Here is a 13,121-nt window from a genome sequence, read left to right on the forward strand (position 1 = left end):
TTTCTGTCTTTCTCTGACTCTCCACTTTTCCCAACATGATATCTTTCCCCCAAGGCTCCTCCTGACGTGATCAAAGTAAATGAGGTGAAGATCCACCATCCTTGCCTCTCAGTAAATGTATCATACAATGTGTATGTATTAGATAATGTATATGTGTTATAAAATGTGTATGGATGTATATGTGTATGTGTGTGTATATAATTTATGTACTGTGTTGTTCAAAATCAGGAAGGGTGTCCGCCAGGGATGTGTTCTGTCTCCATACCTTTTCAATTTGTGTACAGAACAGATCATCCGGGATGCTGAACTATACAGGGAGGACTGTGGCATCAGGATTGGTAGAAGATTCATCAACAACCTATATTATGCAGATGACACAACCCTGCTTGCTAAAGCTGAGGAGGACCTGAAGCTCTGTTGCAAAAGGTCAAGGACTGCAGCCTTCAATATGGATTGAAGCTCAATATCAAGAAAACAAAGATTCTCACCACTGGGCCAATTGGCAGCATCAATATGGATGATGAAGAGATTGAGATTGTTAGCAGTTTTAGTTTGCTGGGTTCCACAATCAACACTCTTGGTACCAGCAGCTAGGAAATCAAGAGATGAATTGCATTGGGAATGGCAGCTATCAGGGACCTCGCCAGAGTACTGAGGAGCGACGACAGCAGGCTGGAGACTAAGGTGCACCTGATATGGACCATAGTCTTCACAATTGTGTGCTGTGCATCAGAGAGCTGGGAAGTGACTAGGAATATCAAAGAGAATTGATGCATTCGAGCTATGATGCTGGAAAAGAGTTTTGAATATACCATGGACTGCTTTGAGAACAAACAGGTTTGTCCTGGAGAGGGTGAAATCAGGCTGCTCCTTGGAGGCAAGGATTATGAAGCTTCGTTTGACATACTTTGGATATGTTGCAAGGAAGAACCAGTCCTTGGAGAGGGACATCATGTTTGCGAGGGTGGAGGGACAGCACAAGAGAGGAAGACACTTGATGAGATGGATCGATTCAGTGATTCAGGTAGTGGGAGTAAGTGTGTCAGAGACAGCGAGGTTGGCATAGGGTAGAGCAGGGTTTATCTTGTACATAGGGTCGCTACGAGTCGCAAGTAACTCGATGACACATAACAGCAACTACAATTATATAATGTGTAAAATATATATTATAATGCAATGTAATAGATAATAATTATGCATCAATGTATATGTATTTTGTATACATTTATATATACATACATACACACTCTCTCTCACACACACACAGAGAAAGAGAGAGAGAGAACTGTAGTGATGCAGTGGTTAAGGCCCTTGACTGTTAACTGAAATGTCTCTATTAGATTTCAAGCTGCTGTGCAGGAGGAAAACACAAATGACAGCTTTACACAGGGATATCGCCAGATGGACTACATAGGAATCAGATTGACTTCACCTGTGGAAGGAATCATTGGAGGAGAGATCATTATTAGCAGTTAAAACAAGGCCAGTGCTGACTATGGAACAGACCATCAATTACTCACGTGCAAACTCAAACTGAGACTGATCTTGAGTCTATTCCACCAGAACTTCAAAATTATCTTTACAATAGGTTTGAAGCATTGAAAACCAATGATTGATGCATTGTGGGATGTTACAAAGGGTGTCATCTGTGAAGCGAGCAAAAGATCACAAGAGAAATGGGAAAGAAAAAACCAAAATAGATGTCAGAAGAGGCCCTGAAAATTGCTCTAGAGCACTTAGAAGACAAAGCGAAGTATAATAGAATATTCAGAGGCCTAGAACTGGAGAACTGAAAGGGAGCAACTAACTCAGGATTTCTCAAGTGAAAAGAACTGCAAATTCAAGCCTCAAGGTGCAATACTTGGAGATACTATGGGAAAAATCTTTAATAATCCAGGAAGCATCAAAAGAAGATGGAAGTAATACACAAAATTACTGTAGCAGAAAGAATAGGCTGGCACTGAAATATTTCAGGAAGTATCATAATGATCAAGAGTTAATAGTTATGAAGGAAAAAGTTCAAGCTGCACTGAAGGCATTGGCAAAAATATAAGGCTGCCGAAATTGATGAGACTAACATGTCTAAACCAGCAGATGCAGCCTTGGATGCACTCCAGTCTATACCAGGAAATTTAGAGGACAACTTTCTGGCCAGCTGACTGGAAGAGATCTATATTTGTTTTCATTCTCAAGAAAGGTGATCCAATAGAACTGGCAATTATCAAACAGAATCATTAATATCACAGGCAAGGAAAATACTGTCAAAGATCTTTCAAAAATGACTAGAATTGTACCATGTTCAAGCTGGATTTAGAAAAGGCCATGGCACCAGGGATATCACTCTAATGTCAGATGGATCCTAGCTGAAAGGAAAGAATACCAGAAGAATGCCTATTTGTGTTTTATTGACTATGAAATGGCATTTGACTGTGTGGACCATAACAAACTATGGCTTGAAAAGAATGGGAGTCCCAGAACATTTAATTGTGCTTGTGTGAAACCTATACCTAGACAAAGAGGCTGTTGTGCAAACAGAGCAAGAGAAACCTCAACAGTTTAAAATTAGGAAAGGTGTGGGTCAGGGTTGTATCCTTTCTCTATATCTGTTTAACTTGTATGCTGAGCAAAATATTTGAGAAGCTGGATTCCACGAAAGAGGATGTGACAGCGGGATTGGAGGAGGATTCACCACCAATCTAAGTTATTCAGATGACAAACCTTGCTTGCTGAAACTGAGAAGGCCTTGAAGTGCTTGCTCAGAAAATCGACTACACCCTTCAATAAAGAGTGTATCTCAACATCAAGCAAGCAAAAATTCTCACATTGCATTGATAGACATCATGATGGAGAAAATACTGAAGCTGTCACTGATTTCATCTTACTTGGATTTACAATCAGTGCACATGGTAACAATAGTCAGGAGATCAGGAGACATACTGCCCTGGGAAACTCTGCAGTCAGGGACTGCTCTAAATAATTGAGAATCGAGGATGTTAGTTTAGGGACTAAAGTAGGCCTTCTGCAGGCCCTGGTCTTTTGTGTGTGTGCACCATCAAATCAGATCTAACTGATACAGAAGGAGATTGTCCCTCCTTCTCCAGCAGAGCATCTGGTGGATTTGAATCGTACACCTCTGGGATTGCAGTGCAGCTTCTTGCCACTAGGCCACCAGAGCTCTCCTAGGCCATGGTCTTTTCAATCACCTGCTATGCATCTGAGAGCAGGACAATACTAAAGATGGCAGAAGAACTGATGCCTTTGAGTTGTGGTGCTGGAGAAGAGTACTGAACAAACCATCCCAAAAGAACATCCCATCCCCCAAAAAAACAAACAGATATGTTTTGGAGAGGGTGTAGCCAGAGTGCTCCTTGGAGTCAAAGATGACAAAGCTTCGTCTCTCATTCTTTGGCCACGTTGCTAGAAGAGGCTATTCCTTGGAGAGGGACATCATGATTGGGAAGGAGGAAGGACGGTGAAAGAGAGGAAGACCCTCAACCAGGTGAATTAACACAGTGACAGCAGCAATGGACTCAAGTGTGTCAGATGACGTAGATGGCACAGGATAGAACAAGGTTCAGATCTATTGTTCATAGGGTTGCTATGTGTCATACTTGACTCAACAGCACCTAACAACAAACTATAACAACAACAATAACAACAATGCAGGAGAAAGATGAGGCAGTCATTTTTGGTAAGTATTTACAGCCTTGCAGCCTTGAAAGCTACGAGGCTATTGTAGTCTGCTGTAAGTCAGAATTGGCTCAACTAGCATTGAGTTTTGGATTTGGTTTTGGTAGATAATGCATACAATTGACTATTACTCAATCACAAAAATAAATGAAGTCCTGTGATCAATAGTTACTTGAAAATAAAGATTAGACTACAGGGGGCAGGGAATCCAGATTAATGGAAATGGAATAAACAGAACAGAAATAATGAGGATATTAGTGAAATATTATAACAACAAAGAAAGAAATTAAGTCCTGATGCATGCCAAAACATGGATGAATCTTGAAGTCATGATGTTGAGGGAAATAAGGCAGTCTCAAAAGGACAAATACTGTATGATCAAGTTTATATGACATAGCGAATACATACAAACCAAAATTTATTAGTGATTAGAGGGGCAATAAATAGGGGGAAAGACAGTTTCTCCTGTGAGGCACTGAGTTTATGTTAATGTTGGTGGAATAATTTGGAAAAGGAGAGAGATAATGGTTGTACAGCACACAGAATACCACTGAATTATACATGTGAACATCACTGAGATGGTGAATGTTTTAGATACTTCTGTAAGACAACAGACAAATGGCCATTAAGCACATGCTGAACATAGTTAACCACAGGGAAATGCAAGTCAAAGCCACCATGAGACAGCAGTTGGTCACAGTGAAAACAGAAAATAAGAACAAGTGTTGGCAGGAATGTGGAGACATTGGAACCTTCCTACACTGCTGGTGGGAATGCAGAATGGTACAATTGCTCTGGAAACAATCTTATGATGCCTCAAATGCTTAAACATAGAGTCACCATATGATTAACACCTCTACTCCTGTGTGTATGCTGATGGGAATTGAAAACATATGTCCAAATGAAAACAGTACAGGAATGCCCTTAGCAGCATTATTCAACAAATAAATGAACAAAGAGATAACAAAAGCGTGTGTGTGTGTGTGTGTGTAATATGGGGAAAGAGTGCCCTGTTGGTACATAGTCAAATAGTGAGGAAAAAAAGGTCTATCAAATGATGAATGGAAAAAAAAAATATGGGATAGCCACGTTGTTGTGTACCATCATGTTGGAACTGACCCACAGCTGATCTTCCAATGAGTTTTCAGTTAAACTCGTGGGAAGAGATTCCCCATCTTTTTCCCATGGAGCAGCTGGTGGGTTTGAACCATGTGCCTTTAGGATTGGAGCACAGTTTATGCCGCTAGGCCACCAGAGCTCTTTGGTATAGCCATACAATGGGATATTATTTGTCAATGAAAAGGAAATAAGTTCTGATATCTGCAACAATATGGATGAACCTTAGTCAAATACACTAAATGAAAGAACCCTATCACAAAGAACATGTAGGATTTTATTTACTTAAAACATACAGACTAGATAAAGCAGAAAGTAGGTTAGTGGGTACCTAGGGCATAGGGGTTAGGAGGATTAAGAGTATTGTCTAAAGGGACAAGGTTCTTCTTAGGGCAATGAAAATGTCCTGTAAGTGGTTATGGTGATTGTTGCACAGCTCTGAATTCACTAAAAACCATTGAATTGTGTGCTTTAAATGAGTAAATTGTGTCATATCCGAATTATATCTCAATAAATCCAGATTGGGTTTGTGTGTTGTTTTTTTTTTTAAGAAAGTGTCCAAAACATGCAATGCTGGTGAGTGTGGAAATACATCTTCTCCTCACTTATCCAATATCTTATTATCCAACATTTCCCATGTGAAGCAACCGTAAAAAAGTCGACTACATGAGTATTTTGCAATTCACTGACATAGGTCTGGCAGACATGAACAATGAGGTGTGAAAGTAACCCTGGCTGTGAAGGTTAAGGTTATATGTCAGCTTGCCTGAGCTATGATTCTCATGGCTTGGCAGTTATGCGATGATGTAATTGGACAGTTATATAAAGATGTAGTCATCCTCCATTTTTACATAATGTCTACTTTCTCTTTTTTTACACTGGCCTTTGGAACCCAGCTGCGTCAGTAAGTGAGGAGTGGATGTAATGAAAACAAGAAAAGTTCCTAAGCGTGACAAACAAGTTTAAACTTGTCTGTTGACCTAAAGTTTAGCAGTTTGATGGTTTGAACCAGCCCAGTGATAACAGAAGTATTGATGCCTTTGAACTGTGTGTTGAAGAAGAACACTGAATATCCCGTAGACTGCAAAAAGAACAGATATGCCTTGGAGAAAGTGTAGCCAGTGTGTTCCTTGGAGGCAAAGATGATGAAGCTTTGTCTCACATACTTTGAGCATGTTGCTAGAAGTTATTCCTTAGAGAGGGACGTCAGGCTTGGAAAGGTAGAGGGATGGAGAAAGACAGAAAGATGCTCAACCAGGTAGATTGATACAGTAACTGCAGCAATGGGCTTCACTGAGTGTGTCAGAGACTGTGAGGACGTCACAGGTTAGGACAAGGTTCAGATCTGTTGTTCATAGGGTCACTATGAATTGTACTCGACTCGACAGCACCTAACCACAAGTGGTACTTGGAAATAAAAGTAGCCTATTTAAAAAAGGTTAAAAAACCACCGAATCCACTCCAACTCGTATCAACCCTACAGGGCAGAATAGAACTGCCTTATGGGATTTCTAAGTCTATAAACTATAAGGAAGTCGACCACTCCTTTTTCTTTCTGCAGAGCAGGATGTGTTCGAACAGCTGATCTTTCTGGTTAACAAGTGAGGCCTTAACCATTGTATCACTAAGACTCCTTTCCATAAAAATTACAAGCAAGAAGACCTCACAGAGCAGTTCTGCTAGTCCACTCGATGGCAGTCACATAGGATTGCCAAACTTTGGAGTCAGCTTGTGATAACCAAAGAGGGTAAGAGAGCAGAGGGGAAAGAGCAGCTCACAGGGAGCCCCGAGGTTAGGAAGTGACCTTGGAGGACAGCCAGCCGGGTGGACCTGGGCTGCTTGTCCACACCTCCTCTCTGAGGGAGCAAAACCTGCTTAGATCCCCCCCCTAAAGACTTCCTATCTCCCTCCTCCTCAGCCCCTAGCCTGTGCACAGATATGCATGCGTGTACACACACACACACACACACACACACACACACACACACAGAGCTGGCTCTGACATCAGCAGCAGACCCAGGGGAGGAGAAGGGGCCAAAGGGCAGAGTGAAAGCTAGGCCACACAGCTGTGCTCTCTCTTCACCTCCTGTCCCACCCCACACATACACACCAGAGCCTGTGTCCCCCTTTCTCCTTGTATTCTCAGCTGACTAGAAGACCCCAGGCTTTAACACTCAGCAGTTGATGTTATGTACCGTTGATGTCCGCTCTCTGTACAACAGGACAAAGTCCTGCCTAATCTTGTGTCGGAGCCCCAGCTGTAACGCAGCCTGCATTCCTTTCTCCCTCCTCTTCCTCTCTTGTTTTTTCTCCTAGTTCTTTCCAGCTCACCAACTATCATTTAAAATCTCTGCAGGGCTTAATTTAGGAAGAATATGCATGCTGTGCAAACCACAATTATTCAGAGGCTTAAAACATTTTTTTATAAAAGTGAATCTGTTAAGTGTTAATGCCCTGACATGGTGTCCAAAAGAGTTGAGAGCAGTTCAGCATCCAGTGTTGGCTGAGCTGCTGACCAGAATGTGCTCCACAGCTGAGAGAGGGACGAGAAAGGAAAGCTGAGGAGTGGAACTGAGGGAGAGGCAGGGACTCAGGTTAGGGGGTAGTGGCAGAGATGGTGATCCCTGTCACCACTCTGCTGGCAGGCAGCGCTGGGAAGTTCCCAGGGCCCTCATCAATGTAGGCTGTCAGCCAAAACCCTGGTGAGTGGGCAGCAGATGGCAGGCTGCTTAGCTGGGAGGGGGCCTGCCTTGTTAATACCAGAGTCATCTGTCACTCTCCTTGTTCCCAATGGGCCTGTCCCCATGGATCCAAGCTATACCCACCAACCACAGTTAGGAAACCAGCTGTTCTATGCTATGAACTCAGATTTGAGGAACATACAAAGATGAGAGAAGCTCCCTGAAGAGACTGGAGATACAGTGGAGGAGTGTACACTGAAAAGACAGGGGTCAATTGAGAATGGACTTTCTCCTTTGGCGAGGGGTGATCTGGGTTCCCAGAACCCTTCACCCAAACAAGGTACCTGCAATGTGGGCTCTTCAACTTTCACTTGGAAGAGGTGGGGAGAAACTGGAAGCCAGTAGGAGGCTCCTTGGTGTGTGTGTGTGTGTGTGTGTGTGTGTGTGTGTGTGTGTGTGAGCACACGCGCGTGTACCATCAAATCAGATCTGACTGGTACAGGAGGAGATTGTCCCTCCTTCTCCAGCAGAGCATCTGGTGGATTCGAACCACATACTTCTGGGATTGCAGTGCAGCTTCTTGCCACTAGGCCACGAGAGCTCTCCTGAGGCTCCTCGTTGATGTGAAACCCCCAATCCCTCCATCCCATTCCTCAAGATTCACTAGCTCCAGTGGTTGGTTTCACTTTTTTGAGGGGGGAAAAGATTGTAGTTGGTTCACTTTTTTTTGGGAGGGGAAAGATTGTGTACACACACACACACACACACACACACACACACACACACAAGGAGGTGGAAATGAAGAGAGGAGTGGGGTATCAGAGAGGCACCTGTTGTGGAGTCTTGCAGAGCTTCTGCCCAACCTTGGGACAAAGGCATTGCTCACGTCCCCAAGGCCTTCAGGGTGTGAGGTTCCCTCCCAGGTGGCTGCCCTTCCCTGAGCAGTTGTGAGACAGCCGCCGCCAAGCCCTCCCCTCCTCTCCAACCTGAGCAGGTCCACACTGGTGATGAGCTGCAGCTCAGACCGAGGCCAAACCCACCAGAAAACCTTCCTCTTCCTCTTCCTTCTCATTCTCCTCTTCCTCCTGAAAAACAGCAATGACAACTTCTGTTGAGTTACAGTAAAGAAGGCGCGGGAGTAGGGAGTGCTGTGATCTCAGAAAAAGAGAAGACGACCCTTCTGGGTTGACACGGTGAGGGAAGCAATGGGCTCAAGTGTATCAGAGATTGTGAGGATAGCACAGGATAGGACAGGATTCAGGTCTGTTGTTCATAGGGTCGCTATGAGTTCTATTTGATTCAATGGCACCTAACAACAGGTGGTGTCAGGATGGGGAGTGAGAGGAATCAAGATGGAAGAAAAAGTAGGGAGGGCAGCTTATAGAAGGGGGCTGAGGGTTCTAGGATTGTTCAGACATAAGACCTAGATTGAACCCACAGAGGGCGGAGTTTCTCAGAGGCAAGAGCCGAATCTCTATTATTTCTCCTCCCTCAAATTAACCGAGGAAAGGGAATAGTCACAACAGAGCTAATATAGTATTAGGCACCAATTCTGCACCAAGAACAGCCCAAAGAGATGGCTCATGCCACAGCCCTAGTCATTATCACAAAAGCAGAGGCCCAGAGGGTTAGCAGCTTATCCAAAGTCATGGAGCCAGAGTTTAGGTTTGGAATGAGGTCCAACTCTGGACTCCAAGCTATGATCGTTACCTTTATGCTGTGCTGTCCTGTGAGGGAAGGCATTTCTCCTCAGCAGGAAACCTTGGCACGTTATTGCCATATTAATTATGTAAGGGGATCCTTGAGACATTTGTTGCTCAACTTCATTCTTGATACCCCCTTTTCTTCCCACTACGCGAACCTAGCAGACACATCCTCCAGTCCTACATCAAGACCTCCTTCCAGACTTCTCTAGTTCTGGAAATGAGCCCCAGCCTTTTTAGTCCTTCAAGTTTCCAACACCTCACCGCACATCAGAACAGTTACCGAGTCCAGTCAAATCCACTTATGTTGAACCCGTGCGCGTTCTGGCCTGGTAAAGTCCCTGGAGGGTTATCTATCATGTCTATTATCTATTGACAGCTTTCTTCATCGGAGGGAACGCTCCTCAGGACAGAGTCTCTACACTCTGCTGAAGGCCCGCTGCTCGACTGAACACGAACTAAACAGATTCTCAGGGAGTGTGTTCAGTGACTCTCTCCAGATGCTCCTGGGAGCGAGGAGGTTCCTGCTTCTTGGTTTCTCTCACCAGAATATTTGTTATTGGTATGTGCCATCAACTTACCTGCCACTCATAGCGACGCTCTCTCTGTACAATAGCTCTGTACTGAGCTCTGCTCTGAGCTCTGCTCTGAACTGGGCCAGTTTCACTGTCTCTGACACATCTAGCCCCATTATCCCAGTCACTGTGTCACTCCATCTCATGCGGGGACCTAAAATTATCTGCCGAGGGGAGAATTGTACACGGAGCTGAACCCGAGGACCATCCCGCCCATTAGGGGGCGCTGCTCTCACTTCCTCAGCAGGTGGACTCGACTCTCCAGCCTCTCAGCAGTAAAGCATTGGTGCCACTCAGGGTTTCCCATCCCAGAGCCAACAGGGGCCCCGTGGATGGTGGGGTACACAGACCCCAAACCCAGCACTGCCTAGAGGCCGTGTGGGAACTGTGAGGAAAGCCAGAGTGCTGGTGTGGGAATGAGGGAGGCTCTGGCACGACATCAAAGCCTCTCTAGGGTTCCTGGGGCCTGGAGGCTGCTGGTCTCCACTAAGAAAAAGTTTATTGGCTTTAAAGAGCAGGGAGAGGTCATTTTATGCCTGGAGCTGAATTTCCCTAAAGACTGCGTGCCCCTTCCCACACACTCCCAGGGCGGCAGCTGCCTACTCCACCCTGCAGCAGACTTTCCCAAAAAAGATGGAGAGGCCCAGCTCCTGCCCTTAGAGGGAAGAGTGAAGTCAGATTGAGGAGTCAGTCCCTACCCCTTGTTGTTGTTGTTATGTGCAGTCGAGTCACTTGCGACTCATAGTGACCCCAAGTACAACAGCCCTAAACTCTGCTCTGTCCTGTGCCAATCGCACTGTGTCTGACACTCCCATCCCGATTACCCCAGTCGCTGAATCAATCCACCTCCTGCGCTGTCTCTCCACCCTCCCAAGCATGCCCTACCCCTTAGGAGAGGGCAATCCAGGAGGGCCTACCTGTAGAGTGCTGGTGGCTAGTGTGGTACTTGACAGTTGAAGGTTCTGGTGGGAGGAGATGACCCCACCCCCACCCCAGAACTCTCACATCCATTTTAACAGCTGCCTGCTGCTGGTCACTTGCTGTGCATCTGAGACCTGGACAATGAATAAAGACGACAGAAGAACTGATGCCTTTGAGCTGTGGTGTTGGAGAAGAGCACTGAACATGCCATGGACGGCCAAGAGAACAAGCAGATACGTCTTGGAGCAAATGCAGCCAGAGTGATCCTGAGAGAGAAAGATGATAACGCTTTGCCTCACATGCTTTGGGCATGTTGTGAGGAGGAGCTATCCCTGGGAGAAGGACTTGATGCTTGGAAAGGTGGAGGGTCAGTGAAGGAGAGGAAGGCCCTCATTTAGATGGATTGACATAGTGACTGCCACAATGGGCTCTAGTGTGCCAGGAATTATGAGGATGGCAGAGAACAGGACAGGTTCAGATCTGTTGTTCTTTGGGTTACTGTGGGTCAGTCACACAGGATTCAATGGCACCTAACAACAATAACAGCAGCGCCTTGTCTTTGCCTTCCTATGTCCTCCAAGGACTGCCAGTAACCTGATCGCTTTCATTTGTCCCAGCCCCAGTCCACAGGCCTGCCCTTGTAGAACACCCAGCCAGCATCACCTTATCCTGGTGGCCTTCTCACCTGTACCCCCATCTGGGCAGGTCCTAGTCCTTCTCCATCAGCCCAGAGCTTCCAGGAAGGGCTTGTACCTGACACTCTAACCCTGATCTTTTTATCTTGAAAGGATCCTCATTTCCACAAGTCACCAGCCCACTGACCCAGCCTCTTGACCAAAGTCAGTTCTGCTTTTGATGCCAGCTACCAGATGTCCATTTGTCCCCAGAGCTGGCCTGGCCTTCTCTGGGACACATCCGGCACAGGACACTGTCCCTAGATGAGGAGACAGGGCTCCCCTTACTGGATGTGAGGAGGTCCTGGGCCGCCCCCTGTCTCCCTGGTATGTGTGGCATTTGGAACCAGGAGAAGGATGATCTAGAAGCAGTACAGTCTTGGTATATTCACTCCACTCCTGCCTCTTGCAGGGCCTCCCTTCCTCTTCCACAGACCTCTTCCAGGCCCCTGAATTGGAGTGCAGTCAGAGGGAAGACTCCAGCTACCGCGTTGGTCAGAACGAATTTGAATCCTGGCTCTCCCACCTCTCAGTTGTGGACTGTGAACATGAGTCTTGCTCTTCCCGAGTTTTCTTTCTTTGTAAAGAGGTTCTGTGAGAGAGATCAAGGTCCAATGCCTGACCTAACCAGTGAAAACCAAACTAAGAACCTAAAGCTCCCGGCAGCCCCATGTGTTATAGAGAACTGCTCTGTAGGGTTTCTTAGCTGTAATGTTTATGGAAGCAGACTGCCAGGCACTCTGTGGCACTTTTGGGTGGATTTGAACCACCAGCCTTTCAGATGGTTACTGTGTACCATCGAATTGGATCCAATTCAGAGCTAACTTAGCAGGCTTCCAGAAGCTGTACATTGCGAGGGAGGAGATTGCTCATTTTTCTCCGGTGAAGCAGCTGGTGGATTTGAACCGAGTACCTTTGGGTTTGCAGCATAGTCCATTACCTGTAGACCACTAGAGCTCTCTGGTTTTTAGGTGCCCACGAATCAAGTATGACTATAACAACCTTATGAATAATTGATCTGAACACTGTCCCATCCTGTGCCATCCTCAGAATCTCTTGACACACTCATGCCCATTGTTGTAGTCATTATGTCAAACCATCTGGTTGAGGGTTTTCTCTTTCTCCACCTTCCCAAGCATGATGTCCCTCTCCAAGGAATAAACTCTCCCAGGAATATGCCCAAAGTATGTGATGAGTATATTTATACCACCCAGGGACCTCTAGTGCCTGAATCAAGACGTGATTTCGTGATTGTGTGCTGTGGCCACCACCTAACTGTATATAGTGGCCCCCAGGATGGTCTAACCTTTGGTCTCTCCACTGTAGGTGAACTCCAGGGCCCTCTCCTCCAGGAAGCCCTCTCCGATTGACTGAGGTCTGGTCGCTGGCATCAGTGTGTGCGAGGTTTCTCCACAGGAAAGAGCGAGCTCTGTGAGTTGGGTACTCCGTCCCACACTACAGTCTTCACAGCAGGCACAGTCCCTGAAGGCAGGCACTTGGCCCTCAGCTCTGCCTGTTGGCATATCAGGGGCAGGGTTGGATGCAGGTGACTGAACAGAGTTGTGGACCCTCATTGCAAGCTCTCACACTACCTCACCTCCTCTTCTTGGCCCCAGTTTCCTCAACTGTTAGACTATTTAATGACAGTTGATATTAGGTGCTGTTGAGCTGGTTCCTGCTCACAGCAGCCCCAGGTATAAAAACAAGACCCAGCCCGATCCCGTGCCGTCCTCATCATCTCAGCTCTGCTCCATCATTGTT

This window comes from Elephantulus edwardii, unplaced genomic scaffold (genome assembly GCF_000299155.1).
Source record: "Elephantulus edwardii isolate Elephantulus edwardi_28Jun2011 unplaced genomic scaffold, EleEdw1.0 scaffold00017, whole genome shotgun sequence".
NCBI lineage: Eukaryota > Metazoa > Chordata > Mammalia > Macroscelidea > Macroscelididae > Elephantulus > Elephantulus edwardii.